Source organism: Benincasa hispida, unplaced genomic scaffold, assembly GCF_027475165.1.
Source record: "Benincasa hispida cultivar pf3 unplaced genomic scaffold, pf3_genome.v1.1 HicScf1498, whole genome shotgun sequence".
NCBI lineage: Eukaryota > Viridiplantae > Streptophyta > Magnoliopsida > Cucurbitales > Cucurbitaceae > Benincasa > Benincasa hispida.
The window spans coordinates 1-7,500 of NW_028325851.1; the positions used below are offsets into that span (position 1 = coordinate 1).

The 7,500-nt window shown below is 51.4% G+C and overlaps 1 non-coding gene and 2 pseudogenes across 1 annotated transcript in view; all 3 read right to left on the reverse strand.

The window, feature by feature from the left end:
- Positions 1–107, reverse strand: LOC150031052 (5.8S ribosomal RNA; annotated as a pseudogene; the record flags this gene model as incomplete).
- A 222-nt stretch (positions 108–329) lies between these two features.
- Positions 330–2,139, reverse strand: LOC150031053 (18S ribosomal RNA; annotated as a pseudogene).
- A 2,823-nt stretch (positions 2,140–4,962) lies between these two features.
- The window catches only part of LOC150031054 (25S ribosomal RNA), a 3,356-nt gene continuing 818 nt past the window's right edge, over positions 4,963–7,500 (reverse strand). The window contains exon 1 of the ribosomal RNA XR_016526218.1: positions 4,963–7,500. This exon is cut by the window's right edge and continues 818 nt beyond it. This is a non-coding gene — a ribosomal RNA (25S ribosomal RNA).

The window sequence follows — 7,500 nt, forward strand, 5'->3', positions numbered from 1 at the left end:
GCGTTCAAAGACTCGGTGGTTCGCGGGATCCTGCAATTCACACCAAGTATCGCATTTCGCTACGTTCTTCATCGATGCGAGAGCCGAGATATCCTTTGCCGAGAGTCGTTGTGAGTAATACGACAAGAATGCTCCACCCCCCGCACACCGAGGCCGGGGCAAGGGGCAGGCAGATTCATTTCAAGTTCCTTGGCGCGACCTGCGCCGGGGTTTGGTTTAAGCGCGTCGAGGGGGAGGGGGGCAGGCAAAGAGCATGCTTCCCCCCCACCCTCGACGCGAAAAGTTTGTTCTTAAACGTGTTCGCGGGTCGTTTGATGTTTAGGCATCGACAATGATCTTTCCGCAGGTTCACCTATGGAAACCTTGTTACGACTTCTCCTTCCTCTAAATGATAAGGTTCAGTGGACTTCTCGCGACGTCGCGGGCAGCGAACCGCCCACGTCGCCGCGATCCGAACACTTCCCCGGACCATTCAATCGGTAGGAGCGACGGGCGGTGTGTACAAAGGGCAGGGACGTAATCAACGCGAGCTGATGACTCGCGCTTACTAGGAATTCCTCGTTGAAGACCAACAATTGCAATGAACTATCCCCATCACGATGAAAATTTCAAAGATTACCCCGGCCTGTCGGCCAAGGCTATAGGATCTCGTTGAAATACATGTGTTGCGCGCGTGCGGCCCAGAACATCTAAGGCATCACCAGACCTGTTATTGCCTCAAACTTCCTTGGCCTAAGCGGCCATAGTCCCTCTACGAAGCTGGCCGCGGAGGGGTACCTCCGCATAGCTAGTTAGCAGGCTGAGGTCTCGTTCGTTAACGGAATTAACCAGACAAATCGCTCCACCAACTAAGCACGGCCATGCACCACCACCCATAGAACAAGAAAAGAGCTCTCCATCTGTCAATCCTTACTATGTCTGGACCTTTAAGTTTTCCCCGTTGAGTCAAATTAAGCCCCAGGCTCCACTCCTGGTGCCCTTCCTTCAATTCCTTTAAGTTTCAGCCTTGCGACCATACTCCCCCCGAACCCAAAGACTTTTGATTTCTCATAAGGTGCTGAGCGGAGTCCTAAAGCAACATCCCCAAATCCCTGGTCGGCATCCGTTTTATGGTTAGACTAGGACGGTATCTGATCGTCATCGAGCCCCCAACTTTCGTTCTTGAGTAATGAAAACATCCTTGGCAAATGCTTTCGCAGTTGTTCGTCTTTCATAAATCCAAGAATTTCACCTCTGACTATGAAATACGAATGCCCCCGACTGACCCTGTTAATCATTACTCCGATCCCGAAGGCCAACAGAATAGGATCGAAATCCTATGATGTTATCCCATGCTAATGTATACAGAGCGTAGGCTTGCTTTGAGCACTCTAATTTCTTCAAAGTAACAGCGCCGGAGGCACGACCCGGCCAGTTAAGGCCAGGAGCGCATCGCGCCGAAGGACGAGGCCGACCGGTGCTCACGCATAGGCGACGATCGACCCAACCCAAGGTCCACCTACGAGCTTTTTAACTGCAACAACTTAAAATTATACCGCTATTGGAGCTGGAAATTACCGCGGGCTCGCTGGCACCAGACTTGCCCTCCAATGTGATCCTCGTTAAGGGAATTAAGATTGTACTCATTCCAATTACCAGAACTCGACGAGCCCGTAATTGTTATATTATTTGTCACTACTCCCCGTGTTGTCAGGATTGGGTAATTGGCGCGCCTGCTGCCTTCCTTTGATGTGGTAGCCGTTTCTCAGGCTCCCTCTCCGGAATCGAACCCTAATTCTCCGTCACCCGTCACCACCATCGTAGGCCACGATCCTACCATCGAAAGTTGATAGGGCAGAAATTTGAATGATGCGTCGCCGGCACGATGGCCGTGCGATCCGTCGAGTTTATCATGAATCACAGAGCAACGGCAAACCCCGTCGGACCTTTTATCTAATAAATGCATCCCTTCCAGAAGTCGGGTTTTGTTGCACGTATAGCTCTAGAATTACTACGTTATCCGAGTATGCAGATACCATCAAACAAACTAAACTGATTTAATGAGCCAATCGCAGTTCACAGTCTGATATAGTTCATACTTACACATCAGGCTTAATCTTTTGAGACAAGCATATGAATACTGGCAGGATCAACCAGTAGCATTCCTACACGACGTCGCAGCCCCCATGATAGCACCAGCCGCCCCTCCACGCAGGACGACAGCAGCCACCAAATCAACACGGGCCACGAGCGTCATTCGTTCAAGAAATATGCAGAGGCAACACGTTCGAGAGACTTCCCGAGCATATCATGCCGCCAAATGCACCGCATCCACGAGAGCGAGCACCAACGACGCGGGCCGCAACAAGCCTTGGAAAGGCTGACGCGGAACGCGACGCGAGCTTTAGGGTTCGTCGTGCACCCATCTAAGGCTGCCGACAGAAAGGGACTAACGAGACGCGACACTTCCAGCGCGTGAGGTACCAATGCAAGAACCGATCAATTTCAGCCGCTCGAAACACTTCTTCGGGGCACGACAATGAGAGGATCGAGTCGACAGTTCGATGCCCGAGCACCGACCCTGCCAACCCAAACTACCAGATCACCACTCACGCGCCGTACGCCATCTGAGCCCGAACAACACTCGACTATCCGCACCACTACCCTACAGCAAGGACGCAGAGTCATCAAGCGAGGCCGAGCACGCAACGTCGTGCACGATCGAACAACTCTCTCTCACAACTCTCTAATTTCATTCCAATTTTTGCTTCGAGGCGACCCCTTCCATCGCATCAAACAAGGGAAAGACTGCAGGTCATCTCGTCTCGCTAGGGATAAGTCCATCTAGACCATGCAAGCAACCACGTGCCTTCGCATCGTCCAAACAAGCCCATCCTTCTAGCTCAACTCAACCTCCCGCTATCTCTCTCCGTCCGACGCACGGACGTGGACCTCCGACCACGTCCAAGCCCCAAGCATATGTTGGTATTATATTGCACACTATGCTTGGAGCATGGACACGGCGACAGGGGTACCCCCACGCCCCACCCCTGCAGGCAGGTCGACCCCCCAGATAGTGCATTCTGAACAATTTTTGGTCTGGCAGGCTTGCATATGTCAAGTGACGAGCTGTCACTCACTCAAAAAACTCAAGTTTTATAATGTCTCATGGCATGGCCGTGATTGGACTATGATTAGGACACTCAAAGTAGTGTGCAACACAAGTTTCATAATTTTTTAAACAACCAATCATATTTTATGAATATTTTATTATTAAATATTAAAAAAAATAATAATATGGTTAGAGGTGGCAAAAAATTCTGATATCTTGTTACAATCATTTTTGTATGTTGTTTAGTTTGTAAAAATAATTTGAGGTCAATCCAAGCATAGGAAAATGGATTTCACAATTCATGGTTGGTGTTTCCTAACATGCACAAGGTCGGTGTCAGTGGGCACGCGCGGTGTGGTTGTCCCAAGTCTTAGGTTGTCGCATTGTGTGAACATGATTGATCTTATATTTGGTAGACATTATTGTTTTATGTTTATGGTTTACAAACAAAAGATTCAAACAATCCTAACATTACAACATAGAATTCATGTTTCATGGGTGTTACATTTCATGGCATGCACAAGGGTAGAGTCATGGCACGTAGAAGGTCGGCATCTCTGTGTTGTGTACCCACACTCTTTAAGCGAAAGAGTAATATTTTATTGGAATGATCATTCTATGATTGTTAGTGAACATCAAAAGTTAGTTGTACGTTGTCGTTTGGGTGTACAATATATGTTTTGCATGGATGGACTAGATATTCAAGCTTAAGCATTATTAGACCGGGTGACACCATGGTTCTCTTCAACCATGTGCAACTACAAAGCCTCACTAGTTAATATACACTTTACCCAATGATTTAAGAATCAATCCAAATTGAAGTTAGGCCTTTACAATATCTAATCTACTCCTTTCTTAATACATGCTAACCTCCATGGACAAACATAACCTTCATGTATCTTTGGGAAAAGGATTGATGTTGAGCGTTGGATGAGGGAGGAAGACACGTGGGGGATGGCGAGCATAGGGGTGATGCATGTCGTGCACAAATGCTAGTGTAAGGGTGGGCGGGTGGTCATCGGTGGGCATGGCGTGCAGGGTGGGTGGGCATGGCACATGGGCACGGCGGGCATGACGTGTGCTCGAGGATGGGTTGAGTGGGCATGGGCTGCGCTCGCAAGGGGGTGCTGGGTGAGATTGGGCGACGATGGGTGGGGCTGAGTAGGTATGGGGCATGGCACGCCCGCGGGGTGGGGCTGAGTGGGCCTGGGGCGCTCGCACAGGTGGCTGGGTGGGCGTGCGGCGCGGGCACAGGCGAGCAGGGGAGCATGGCTGGGCGTGGGGCGCGCGCACGGGCGAGCAGTGTGATGGGCGTGGGGCGCGGGCACAGGCGAGCTGGGTGGGCGTGGGGCGCGCGCACGGGCGAGCAGGGTGGGCGTGGGGCGCGCGCACGGGCGGGCAGGATGGTGGGCGTGGGGCGCGCGCACGGGCGGGCCGGATGGTGGGCGTGGGGCGCGCGCGCACGGGCGAGCAGGGTGGTGGGCGTGGGGCGCGCGCACGGGCGAGTAGGGTGGTGGGCGTGGGCCGCGCGCACGGGCGAGCAGGGTGGGCATGGGGCGCGCGCTCGGGGACAGTGTCACTAACCTCCAAAGAGGTTTTTGATGTGCACCTGGGCGCCCACGCGCAAGCCTCAGCCACGAGCCTTGGCATGCACACGATCGCCCAACCCCTATACTTGGGCATCCAAACACCACCGTCCCTTTTTCATCATAGGCCACCCCCAAACCCCATGCGACCTACCCTTTGAGCCATGATGGGCTTGCATGCCGACCCATCCACTCACCAACACTTAGCCTTATGTTTGTATGCTTCTGCTTAGCATATAACCTCTATGGAACTTGGAAGAAATAAATGGGTGTGTGTGGGGAGGGACGAATCGGAGCGACGAAGGGCTGAATCTCAGTGGATCGTGGCAGCAAGGCCACTCTGCCACTTACAATACCCTGTCGCGTATTTAAGTCGTCTGCAAAGGATTCTACCCATCGCTCGGTGGGAATTACGTTACAAGGCGGCCCCCGCAACTCATCCGTCACGAGGGCTTAGCCAACGACACGTGCCTTTGGGGGCCGGAAGGCCCCTATTGCTGGTCGGCAATCAAGCGATGGGCGCATGCGTCGCTTCTAGCTCGAATTCTGTCTTAGAGGCGTTCAGTCATAATCCAGTGCACGGTAGCTTCATGCCACTGGCTTTTCAACCAAGTGCGATGACCAATTATGCAAATCAACGGTTCCTCTCGTACTAGGTTGAATTACTATTGCAACACTGTCATCAGTAGGGTAAAACTAAACTGTCTCATGATGTTATAAACCTAGCTCACGTTCCCTATTGGTGGGTGAACATGAATTCTGCTTCACAACGATAGGAAGAGCCGACATCGAGGATCAAAAAGCAACGTTGCTATGAACCCTTGGCTGCCACAAGCCAGTTATCCCTGTGGTAACTTTTCTGACACCTCTAGCTTCAAATTCTGAAGGTCTAAAGGATCGATAGGCCATGCTTTCACGGTTCGTATTCGTACTGGAAATCAGAATGAAACGAGCTTTTACCCTTTTGTTCCACACGAGATTTCTGTTCTCATTGAGCTCATCTTAGGACACTTGCGTTATCTTTTAATAGATGTGCCGCCACAGCCAAACTCCCCACCTGACAATGTCTTTCGCCCGGATTGGCCCGCCGAAGCAGGCCTTATGTCCAAAAAGAGGGGCAGTGCCCCGCTTCCACTTCACGGAATAAGTAAAATAACGTTAAAAGTATGGTATTTCACTTTCACCTTTCGGCTCCCACTTATCCTACACCTCTAAAGTCATTTCACAAAGTCGGATTAGAGTCAAGCTCAACAGGGTCTTCTTTCCCTGCTGATTCTGCCAAGCCTGTTCCCTTGGTTGTGGTTTCGCTGGATAGTAGACAGGGACAGTGGGAATCTTGTTAATCCATCATGCGCGTCTCTAATTAGATGATGAGGCATTTGACTACCTTAAGAGAGTCATAGTTACTCCCGCCATTTGCCCGCGCTTGGTTGAATTTATTCACTTTGACATTCAGAGAATCGGGCAGAAATCATATTGCGTTAGCATCCGCAGGAACCATCGCAATGCTTCGTTTTAATTAAACAGTCAGATTCCCCTTTTCCGTACCAGTTTTGAGTTGACTGTTCGACGCTCAGGGAGGCCCTCGAAGGAGTCGTTCCCAGTCTGTCCCCCGGCCGGTATGCGGCGACCCACTCTCGCCGCGGGAGCAGCTCGAGCAGTCCACCGATAGCCGACGGGTTCGAGACTGGGACCCATGCTCAGCCTTCAGAGCCAATTACGGATCCATTTTGCCGACTTCCCTTGCCTACATTGTTCCATCGACCAGAGACTGTTCACCTTGGAGACCTGATGCGGTTATGAGTACGACCAGGCATGAGAGGCACTCAATCCTCCAGATTTTCAAGGGTCGTCGAGGGCGCACTGGACACAACGTGACGTGCGGTGCTCTTCCAGCCGCTGAACCCTACCTCCGGCTGAGCCGTTTCCAGGGCGGGCATGCTGTTAAACAGAGAAGACAACTCTTCCCGAGGTCCCCGCCGACATCTCTGGAATCCCTAACGTTACCGTCAGCCGTCACATCCCAGTTCAGGAATTTTAACCCAATTTCCTTTCGAAGTTCGCATTGTCACCTATCAGACGGGCTTCCCTCGTCTCTTAGGATCGACTAACCCATGTGCAAGTGCCATTGACATGGAACCTTTCCCCTCTTCAGCCTTCAAAGTTCTTATTTGAATATTTGCTACTACCACCAAGGATCTGCACCGACGGTCGCTCCACCTAGGCTCATGCCCAAGGTTTTGCAGCGACTGCCACACCCTCTACTCATCGGGGCCTGGCTTTTGCCTCAACGGTCGATATAGGTCGCACGCTTTAGCGCCATCCATTTTCGGGGCTAGTTGATTTGGAAGATAAGTTGTTATACACTTCTTAGTGGATTTCGACTTCCATGACCACCGTCCTGCTGTCTTAATCGACCAACACCCTTTGTGGGATCTAAGTTAGCGCGCAGTTAGGCACCGTAACCCGGCTTCCAGTTCATCCCGCATCGTCAGTTCTGCTTACCAAAAATGGCCCACTTGGAGCTCTCGATTCCGTGGTGCTGCTCAACAAAGTAGCCACACTGTCCCATCTATTTAAATTTTGAGAATAGGTCGAGGGCGTTGCGCACCCGATGCCTCTAATCATTGGCTTTACCCGATAGAACTCACCCGCAGGTCCAGCTATCCTGAGGAAAACTTCGGAGGGAACCAGCTACTAGATGGTTCGATTAGTCTTTTTCCCCTATAACCAAGTCAGACGAACGATTTGCACGTCAGTATCACTGCGGGCCTCCACCAGAGTTTCCTCTGACTTCACCCCGCTCAGGCATAGTTCACCATC